This window comes from Gekko japonicus, unplaced genomic scaffold, assembly GCF_001447785.1.
Source record: "Gekko japonicus isolate JY-2015 unplaced genomic scaffold, Gekko_japonicus_V1.1 scaffold1488, whole genome shotgun sequence".
In the NCBI taxonomy this organism is placed as follows: domain Eukaryota; kingdom Metazoa; phylum Chordata; class Lepidosauria; order Squamata; family Gekkonidae; genus Gekko; species Gekko japonicus.
Window position 1 is genome coordinate 25,696 of NW_015167094.1, and position 11,046 is coordinate 36,741.

The window sequence follows — 11,046 nt, forward strand, 5'->3', positions numbered from 1 at the left end:
GGACATCCAGCCCCCCAGCGTCCACCCAGAGAGGGCAGTCCCTGCCCACATGGACCCCCACCAGCCCCCTTGCTAGTCCCACCCCCCAGCGTGCAGCCACAAGGAGGGGTTTCCCAAGCTCCCACGCCTCACCCCCTTCCTCACCTGTAAGCTGCCCGGGGGGGGGGCAGCATCCATTCTGGGTGGGTTAGTGCAGGCCCCGCTGGACCATGCAGTGGGAGGTCTCGCATCTGGAGCCGGGCAGGAGCTGGTCAGTTCTGCTGAGGCAGGCCCACAGCTGGCCCCGAGGTGAGACTTGGAGGAAGCGGCCGACGGGAGCATTCACCCCCAAGGTGATTGGGGATGGTGCTCGTGGGGTCACTCCCCTCTGTGGATGCATGGCTCACCCATGGAGGCGCCCATGCTATGTGGCTCCACATGAGGCCACAACCACACAACCTGTGCCAACCCTCTGGTTCTGGGTTGGCTCCCCCAGACTCTCTTCTCTTTTCTGGGGGTGCTGGGAGAAGCTTCTCTTCCCCTGTGTGTCAGGTGAACCTTCTGCTCTCCCCCTACCCAACCAACCTGGAAACGTCTCCATTCCATCGCAGCTTTCAACTGCAAGCTACTAGAATGCAACACAAACATCTCCAGCGGGGAGGGTCAGAATGAGGGGTGCCATGAAGTTTGAGGTGAACAGGTCTCAGGCGAAGAAACCACGTTCATGAGCCCTGATCGCTCCTCAGCTGAGCCTCGGATCTGTTTGCCTTGCTGCCGTGTGCCTTGAGCAGTGGCTGAACAGCTTTGCAGCTGCGGACTAGTTGGGGTCCTTCCTTTTCATTTCCTTCTCCCTTTCCAGGCACTTCTGCATCTGTGCAGAAGGAGAAACTGAGGCTCCTCCAGATAATTAAATGACACGGAGGGAGGACGACAACTCCCATAAGGTTGAGTGGAAAAGCACATGCGCAAAGGACCTTGACGATAATGTGGAATGAAACAAACACCAAACAGTAAGACCTTTAGAAAAGCACACATTTATAGTCACTGTTTGACCCATTAATTTGCTCAATGTTTATTTTTATGACTGGCCGCTGAGTAGTGAGCAGAGGTAACAGGTATGTCAGGGGGAGGCAGGACTCCCACTGGGATGTGCGAAATACCACCGACTGCATTATACCGTCCGAATATGCAAAAACTTACCTGGTACAGAGAGGCCTGAGATTCTCCAGAATGGCTGAGCTGACCGGCAATAAATCGGTTCCCTCCTCCAGGCGGCAAGCAGATCATGAGATGAACTCGTGAGGGTTAGAACATCCCTACTTAGGGGTGACCAACCCCCCCAGACTGGAACACCCATTTCCAACTGCTGAGTGTGGATGGAAGGGTGCACTGGGGATGCTTTAATGCAGGGGTGGCCAAACTTGCTTAATGTAAGAGCCACATAGAATAAATGTCAGAGAGCTGGGGGAGGGAGGGAGGGAGGGAAAGGAAAAGAGAAACAGAAAAGAGAGAAAAAGAGAAAGAAAAGTTGAAAGAATGGAGTTGGGCGGGTAGTGATCTGCAGGCGACGTTTCCAGCAGGTGCCAGCTCAGCTACCTGGCGGTGGGGAAGGAGGAGTTCGGCCAGGCGGGCTGCCGGAGGGAGGCCTGCCCTGCCCGGGCTTTGCACGCCCCCTTCTCCCCCCCCCCTGACTTGCAGGCCGGACGAGTGCATGAGAACCCCCACCCCCACGTGAGAGGGGGAGATGAAGCCCTCCTAAGGAGGAGGAGGAGGAGGAGGGAAACCCTCCCCAGCCCAGCCCGACTCCCTGGAAGTGCGTGCAAGATGCGGTGGCACCTCCGCTAGCTCCAGCGGCCGCTGACCCATTCAGAGGGGGTGGGGGGAGGCGCTGGGATGCCCCCGACCAATGCTGACTCAGCCTCCTCTGGGGCTCGTGCGAACCCAACACCCGGTAGCGCCCACTGGGGAGCGGGGCGACTCCCAAGTGGGAAGGGCGAGGAGGACTGACCTGCTCGCTTGCCTGCCCTGCCTGCCTGCCTCCCCCCCCCCCGCTGGCCGCAGCCAAGTTGGACGCCCCTCCGGGGAGGGGCAGCACCGAAGGAGCCCCACGACACTCTGGGCAGAGCGGGGCACCACTGGCCGAGCTCGGAGCCCCGCGGGATGCAGCAGCAGCAGCACAGTTGCCGGAGCCAGATGCCCGCCGCCAGCCTCCGAGGAAGAGGAGGAAGCGACGGAGCCGTGGCTGCTGGCAGCATCGCCTCGGGTCCCAGAGCGCCGCCGCCACCACCTGGGCAATCTGAACGGACTACGGGGGGGGAGGTGGTGGCCCCGAAAGCTGCTCCTGTCGCCGACCTGCCCTCCTCGCACTCGCCCCTGCTGCAGCTCTAGTCGAGGGCAGCGGCGGGGGGGGGGGGGGGGGGGGGGTGAGTTGTCCAGGCTGGCCAATGAAGTGCCCCGCCGGGGGTGTTTTGCAGGCATTTGAGCTCGAGGCAGGAGCAGATCAACCATTAAGCAGACTAAGCACGTGTTTAGGGCACCCGTGTGTGGCTCCTTCCTAGGTCTCTGGACTGGCTAACATTGTCGCATGAGGTGGTGACTTCTGTGAAGGGGGGGCCGAGAGAGAGAGGCGGGATGATCTCAGACCCAGAAGAGACCCCCCTGCTCACCTTGTTGTTTGCCAGGGCTTGCTTGGGGGTGGGCAGCAGCACTGATCCTGGCCCGACGGTCCCCCCCCCAGACCAGCAGCGTTTGTCCCCTCCCCCCGGGGGGGCACCAGAAGGTAGCCCCGCCTAGGGCGCAAAAAAACCTCGGGCCAGCCCTGCCCATGATTCACTTGCAGATCAGGATTCGTCCAGCGTCTTGCTCTGAAGACAAAGGTGTCAAAACGGCTAAGTTGAGGAAAGCCCCCAATTCAGAAACCATCCAAAAGCAACTCATAGGGGATAGAGAGGAGGGCACAAGCTGTGAAACTTCGGTTTCCTTCCCTTCTCCCTTCTCCAGCTGCTTGTGAATCTGTGCAGCTGGTGAGATGATTAGATGACATGGAGGGAGGACTAAAATCCCATAAAGGCGGAGCAAAAATGCACATGTGTGGAAATTCTCGATGATAAAAAGGAATAAAATGAGCACCAAATGGTAAGGCTTATTATTTTTTTTAAATACACCTTTAGTGATTACTGTTGGTCTGATCAGTTTGCCCTCTGTATGTTTTTAGGATTGGCTGCCATGCAGTGAACAGTGACGGCGGGTCCGTGTGAGAGGAGGAAACCAGGACTCCCATTCGGATGTGTGAGAACACACGGTTGTGAAAGAGTGCCAGTTGTACTATATGAATATGCAAAAACTTGCCCAATGAAAAGATGTCAGTGTCTGTGTTTCCAACCAGAGAGCAGAACGTGAGGCAAAATGGCCGGCATTTGAACATCCCTACTGAGGGCTGTCCTGCCTGGCAGATTGATCCCCACTTGCGGTGGCAGAGGGGGTGAAAGGGCTCCGGAATGGCCAACGCGGGCAGGCCAGTGAGATCGAGTCCCTCTACCCCTGTGGAGACACTCACCTGTCCCACAGGAGGGGTCATCCATGTCGAAGACACAGGGCGGGTTGTCACGAGGAGGGGCCCCCTTCTTCCAGGGGATGGGCCCCAGCCACTTGATCCGCTCTGATCCCACGTAATGAGCCACCACCTGTGGGAAGGAGGGGCTGGACTCAGGCCACAGACCCAGGGGGCACCTTCCTCCACGTCCGATGCAACTTCCCAGAATCCCATCCCAATGGAAAAGCCTGGAGGCCCCCTGGAGTTTCACCTCCCACCACTCTCAGGTCCCCTACTCCCACCTGGGGCTCCTTAAGTGTCTATCTGATGCATGCCAACCCCTTCAGAGACCCAGTGGGGCTGCCTGGAGACCCTTCCCCACCTACCATGGCTGGCACCTCCACCCTCCCCATACACCCACCTGGTATTCTCCACTCTCCACATCCTTCATGGCCCAGAGGTCGAAATCCATCCCTCGGTCATTGTTGCTCATGATGTTCACCGTCCCAGTGACACCTGGAGGGGTGGGGGCAGGGAGGGAGACATCTTTTCAATGTGGCCTCCTGCTCCCTCCTGGCCTGATCTGTCTCAGCCCAGGACATCCAGTGGGGGCCTTCCCCCAACCCCAATTTAATAACAGCCTCCCTATCCTCCACCCCCCGGGCATTTTTTCCCCTCCGCTAAGCCTCCGATACCCTGGATTTTCAGGCCCCTCATCTTTTCCAGGATGCGGCTGGTATCCTTCTTGGTTCCACCTTCACGCAGCGTCTCGTTCAGCGCCCTGAGATACAGCAGCAGCACATCATGGAAGCAGCCGGCCACCAGGGTCCCCTCCTATAGTGGGACAGAGACAGAGAGAAAAACATTACAGAACTATCCTGATCCCCCCAACACACCCTGCTGGCAGCCACCGCCTGGGACTTGGAGGTCATCACTGGGGAAAGTGTAGACATAGCTCTGCTCGTGGAGCCATGAGAACTACAATAATGGTGTGTCACTCAAACATCTGGGAGCCAGAGGAACCCTGAATGGCCCCAGAACAGCAGCTGCTCCTTGGCTGGGGCCGGGGTCTGATGCTGGTTATCCAGGGGTGTCTCTCGGTCTGTGGGGGTCTGGTGACCCCCATGCCTCAGGCAAGCTTGGATCTGGCAGCCCACCCCAGAAACGAGGCCGGGGATTCACCCTCCCTCAAAGATGATGCGGTGGAGACTCCTGGACCACAACATCCAGGTGGGTGACAGAGATAAAGGAGGAAAGACCAGTCCGGACCTGGGTGAGAAGAGGCAAGCCTGGAAGCCCACAAGGCAGAACATGGGGGGGGCAGTGCATGCTGGGGGGGGGCAGCGACCAGCCACAAGGTAGAAACACACAGAGGAGGGAGCACCACTGGAAACGGATTCAGGACAGTAACTGAGAAAGCCAGGAAGGAAGAAGCAACTGTGGTTGCCCAAAACAGAGTTAGGCCACTGCAAACTCCCTGCGTGTGATCAAGGGCTAATGATGACCTGGGTCTGTCAAGCCAACCGCAGAGACCCCCCTGCAAAGCCAAGCCACGGCTGCCTTCCTCAACCCCAAACCTGGGGAATCTCTGGGGTCACTTCTTTGTCACAATAGGAGATTCCCAAGGCCAAGGTGAGAAGTGATCTTGGCCCCAGAAGGCTGGCTGATCTCTCTCGACTCACTTCTCACAAAGGGCCCTGTACTCCATCCCATAATAGCAAGAGCACAGAGGAAGGTATGCAAGCAGGGGTGCGTGGATTTACCAGTGAGTCATTCAGGGCCACTCCGAAGTCCCTCTGGGCACGCAGGATCAGCTGGCTCTGGAAATGCCGGTATTCGGGGTTTGGGGTTCCATGGTAAGTGACCACCAGCACTGTCTGGAATTAGAGAAAAAAGGGCAGGGGAGCTCCCGCTGGCCTGGAAGCCTTCAGACACACCAGCAGGCTGGCCAGGCCAATGCTGGTCTCCTGCAAGGGAGGGCCAGCCTCTCCCATCCCCCTCTCACCTCCCTTTGGGCCAAGGGATTCTTTACTTTTATCCAGGTAAAAAACAGGGTTGCACTTACCTGTCACTGTTGTTTGTTGAGTCACCTTTCGTGCAGGCACACATCTGGGCCTGAGCCTGTGCAATTCCAGATGTGGGACTGTGCAGAAAGCCAAAAGGAAACCATCCTCCTTCCCTGCTGAGGGAGGCCTTTCCCAACCCCTCTTCCAAGGGCCCAGCCATGGCAGACCCCCAAGAGCCCCACCTGCAGCAGGTCCCCCTCCTTCACAAGAGGTGCTGCAGCTCAGTCTGCAGGAGCCCATAAGCTGGGGGGGGGGCCTCCCTCACGAGGGGAAAGATCTCTGCACCTGCCCAGAACCATGGCAGGACTCATCTTGGCTTCAAATCTCCCGAAGGTCCTGCCTCAAAACATTAACCTGTGGCCCTCTCCAAATCCCACCACGCCCTTACGCTTGCATCACAACACACCCAGGGAAGGTCAGATCCTTTGGGGTGATTCCAGCACCTGTCCTCGGCTCTCATTTTCCTCCTCTTCCCTCCCTCCGTCCCGGCAGCAGAGTCCTGGACTTACCTTGAAGGCCTCTCGGAGGTCTCCCGCATCTGGGCTCTCCTTGCTCTGCCAGGGCTTGGCTGCCTCGCGATGCCCCTCAGCTCTCAGGCTTTCCCCCAAAAGGTCCATGTAGAAGAAGGCGTAGTCACCGTTGGTCATGTTCTGAGCCTGCGCCAAGCGCATGATGTCCTGCAACATCTTCAGGGACCCACAGATGAAGACCACTAGAGAAACCACACCGACCAGAGAAGTGTGTGTCAGACACAAGCAAGGAATGGAGGGCAGGCAGTGGGGGGGCAACGTGCCCCTCAGCTGTGCATGAAGTGAAAGGCTTGACTTGAGATGCTCTGCATTATCTGGGTCTTTGGCTCCTCGTCACATGGGCCGTACTCCCAGGGCTGGGGGGGAGCGGCTTCGGATGGGCTGGCAGGGGCGGGAGGGCTGGCCGCTGTTGTTCAGCCGAACGACCGCCGGCTCCTGACCAATGTTCCCTCTAAGCTGTGGAGTGTTGTGAGCAAAAATTCTACTTTGTGAGCTACTTGGCATTAAAGGTGTGAGTGAGCGATTTGGCTACTGCATCAATTAGTTTGCTCTGGCGCCGTCCTTCCTGAGCTAAGCAAAATTTGTGTGAGCCGGAGGCTAAAAAACTGTGAGCTAGCTCACACTAACTCAGCTTAGAGGGAACACTGCTCCTGACTCTCCTCACCTCGCCCGTTGGCCTGGATGAAGCGGACAGCCTGGTCGCCCGGCTCCTCATAGCGGTGAATGCGGGGCCTGGGGGTGCGATTGACATATGGTGGGTCTTCAAAGGTCACCAAGGAGGAATAGTCTTCCCAGTTGATCTCGGGACTGATGACGAGGATGGGGTCCCAGTTGAAGTGCTGGAATAGCTCGCGTTCGAATACCCCGCGGTAGCGCTCCAATGGGCCGGCGTACACCGTCGTGCTGCTGAGGACTTTCCAATTCTCGGCGCGGCCGGCTCGAAGGAGCGGCAGCTGCCAGTGCTGGGCTAAGAGCACCACTTCGTCGGTCATGCGGCAGCCCAGCCCGAGCAGCACGTCGACGTCGTGGGAGTGTCTCAGCTCTCCGGCCTTGGAGACGGCCACTTGGGAGTCGCAGGTGCCGTCCTCCTCCTTCTCGGTGGAGGCGAAGACGGTGCGGAGGGCGAGGCCGGCGTGGCGCAGCTGGGGCTCCAGGGCCTCCAGGGCCAGGCTGAGGGCGGGGCCGACGCGCGGCCAGGCCCAGGGGTAGGCCAGGTTGCGCTCCGGCAGAAGCACCCCCAGCCTCACCTCCACCACCGACGGGGCGGCGCTGGCGTTGGCGGGTCCCGGCCGGGCAGTGGAGGGCGCCGCCAGCAGGGCCGTCAGGGCCCCCAAGAGGAGCAGCAGCGGCGGCGCGGCCATGGACGGGGCGGGAGGGGAGCTCTCGGCTGGCTGATCTTTGGCTGCGGAAGCCAGAGCCCGTCTGTGAGGCAGGCGCCCCTGCCGCGGCCCTCCCTCCGGGCGCCTGGGCGGGGCGGAGTCGGGGGTGCCCGCCCCTCTGCGCCCTCCCGCGCAGCTCTCCCGGACGCAGGGCCAGGCAGGAGCCAGGAAAGAAGCCGGCTTGAGGCCACCTTCTCCCAGGGGGCTGTCATAAGAACATAAGAGATGCCAATGTTGGATCAGGCCAAAGGTCCATCCAGTCCAACACTCTGTGTCACACAGTGGCCAGAAATACCAGGTGCCATCAGGGGGTCCACCAGTGGGGCCAGGACATTAGAAGCCCTCCCACTGTTGACCCCCCCCCCTAGCACCAAGAAGACAGAGCATCCCTTGCCCCAGAGCCCCTGTCAAGCACTGTCAATAGGTCCGCCTGAATTCCCGCAATTGTCGCAAAAAATATATCCCAGAACGACCATCATTGGCTGCACCCATGCAAGGCGGCCATCCGCGCTTCCAGATGCCCTCACCCCGGTTTACGAAAAGGCATTGCGCCCCCCAGTCCAATTTATCCTCAAATCACCCGCCAACCACGTTCGGAGACTGGATCTCACCCACCCCCCAACCCTACTTTGACCAGTTTCGGGGGGGGGGGGTGCAAACGCCATCGCGCAGGATTTTTCCCACCCCAGGACAAGTTCATGCCTTCCCCACTGCGGGGTTCCCAACAGCAATTAATAAAGAGGTTCCAGGGGATAAAATCTGAGTCCATAGAAACACACCAAAGCCTGGATCACCCAAGAGGACCTCCACAAACTGGGTGAGCGGGTGACAGTGTGGCAAAGGACGTTCAGTGCTGTTAAATGTAAGGTGATGCACACTGGGACAAAAAATCCCAACTTCAAGTGTAGGCTAATTGGACTGAACTTGCTGAGACTGAGAGAGAACAAGATCTTGGGGTCATAGTGGATAGCTCAATGAAAGTGTCGACTCAAGACTGCTGCAGTGGTTAAAAAAAGGCAAACCCTTATGTTAGAGATTATTACGAAAGGGATTGAGAATACAGTGGCCAATACTGTAAAGCCCCTGTACAGATCCATGGTGCGGCCTCATTTGGAATACTGTGTCCAGTTCTGGTCACCGTATCTCCAAAAGGACATTGCAGAGCTGGGAAAAGTACAGAGCCGGGCAACCAGATGATGAGGGGGTTGGAGCACCTTCCCTACGAGGCCGAAGAGTCTGGGACTTTTCAGTTGAGAAAATAGACAACTAAGGGGGGGACACAATACAGGTTTATAAAATTATGGATGGGGTGGAGAGATTTGACAAAGAGTCCCCAAATACGAGAACTTGAGGGCATCCGATGAAGCTGATGGGCAGTAGGTTCAGGATGGACAAAAGGAAATACTGCTTTACACAGAGTGATTAAAATGTGAGATTCACTGCCAGAGGATATAGTGATGGCAACAGAAATAAACAGCTTTCAAAGGGAATTAGATGGATTCACGGAGGATAAGTCTATCAGTGGCTATTAGCCATGGTGTCTGAGGGAAACCTCCACATTCAGGGGCACTAATCCTCTGACTCCCAGAGCCAGGAGGCAACATCAGGGGAAGGCCTCGGCCTCTATGCCCTGTTGTTGGCCCTCCAGAGGAACTGTTTGGCCACTGTGTACAACAGGATGCTGGACTAGATGGATCACAGGTCTGATCCAGCAGGGCTCTTAAAAAAAAAAAATTCTTTCTTTTTAAGAGTGTATGTGTGTGTGTGAGAGAGAGAGAGAGAGAGCGCCTGGAAGTCATGGTGACTTCTGGCAACCCCTATTGGGGCTTGGATGTTTTCAGAGAGGTGGCTTGATATGCCTGCCTCTGCATCTTGCCCCTGGGATTCCTTTGGAGGTCTCCCTTCTGTTGGAAATCCAGTCATTATAGGGTTAACTTGTTTACCTTGGACTGGCCTGGAAGGGAAACCTGGCACTGACCCAATGGGGAATTAGCCCGGGAAAAGTAGCTTCTGTTGTGATACAGATTGGTTGTTTGTTCCATGTGACTTCCTTCCTAGGGGTCGAGAAGAAGGACAGATTCTCCATTATCTCTGTGTTAGTGTGTGACTATGTTTTGAGAAGTAAGCAGTAAGGGGGGGGAGCTTTCAGCAGCACAGAAATAAAGAAGCTGAAATACAGGTGAGTTTTACATACAAACTCCCTAGAAAGATATATTCATGGAGCAGATTGGGAAACTTGGATCCCCTGTTTCCCCAAATCTACTGCTCCTTTTCTGCTGCTGGCAAAGCTATGCCCCCCCCCCTCTGCCCATGAGGATGGGAAGAGAAATGCAGGGGGCAGAATTAGACCCCGCCCCATGTCCACAAGCAAGAGGCAGGATGGAGAAGGGAAAATTGGCCTCTGGGTGTTGCATAATCTCTGGGGGGAGGGAGAAGAGCAAGTAGATGCCCCCGGGGTCCATGCACAGAGCAGGTGAAAATGGCTGGCTGTGATGGGGGGAGGGCATGCCCGGGCCACTGAGTCCCTGCTGGTGGGCATGGGCATTCTGGTAGCCAGGCTGGGGGAGATGGCTACAGGACGGGCATCCCTCCTGCACGGTCAGCCTCAGGAGATTCCTTTTGCTGCCCTGGGGGCCAAAGACCCAGAGCCAGGGAGCGGCACCCACCTCTGGGCAGCAACACACTGTTTAGATGTTCATTTAAGAGATTTGTGTTAATCTGAGTTTGTGATCCCCCCAGTAGATAAGGACAGTTGCCAGGAAGGCACAGAGTCGTGAGTTTGACTGATAAAGACTGAACCTGTGATAAATGAGTAACAGATAGAAGGGGCCTTGATTTTAACATCTATCAGGCATTCAGGTTTATCCTGTTTCTGTAGAATGCTATTCTTAGTGCTTCTGCAGACTGTGTTTAAACCCCCTGTTGCCTCTGCCCTTTCTCAGTTCTGGAGTGGAGGGTGGATGTGGGGGAGGGGGCGGCACATGCTCCTGATGCAGCCCCAGGAAATGTGTCTGTCTGGCGCAGAAGGAGCCAGTTGCCTCCCCAGGAGGCCTGGCAAGGTATGGAAACGGCTCACGCACCAGACAGGCTTCCTCTTCTGTTGCCTCTTGGCAGGGCTTTTTTTGTAGAAAAAGCCCAGCAGGAACTCATTAGCATAATAGGCCACACCCCTGACAGTACAGCTCATTAGCATATTAGGCCACACCCCCATGCCTTTCCTTGGTTTGCCCGGGCGCCCTGTGGCTGCGGGGAGCCCGGGCAAGCCGACCCTTGGACAGGTCAGGGAAGGCACGGGGAGGCATTTATTTTATTTTATTTTATTTATTTATTTATTTATCTTTCAACTTTCTACCCCGCTCGAACCCCCCAGGGGGTCTCTGAGCGGCTTACAGTTAATCGGTTATCCCTACCTATGGCCACATATACTGGGGATGGGGACTGCACTACCGGCACCCTGTGGAGGGTCTTTGTTGATCTTCTTCCTCCTGGTCGGCTTGTTGGCTCGGCTTCCTGGCTTCCGGTTCTCATTTCCTCCTTCTCCTCACGGTCTTCTGGTGGCA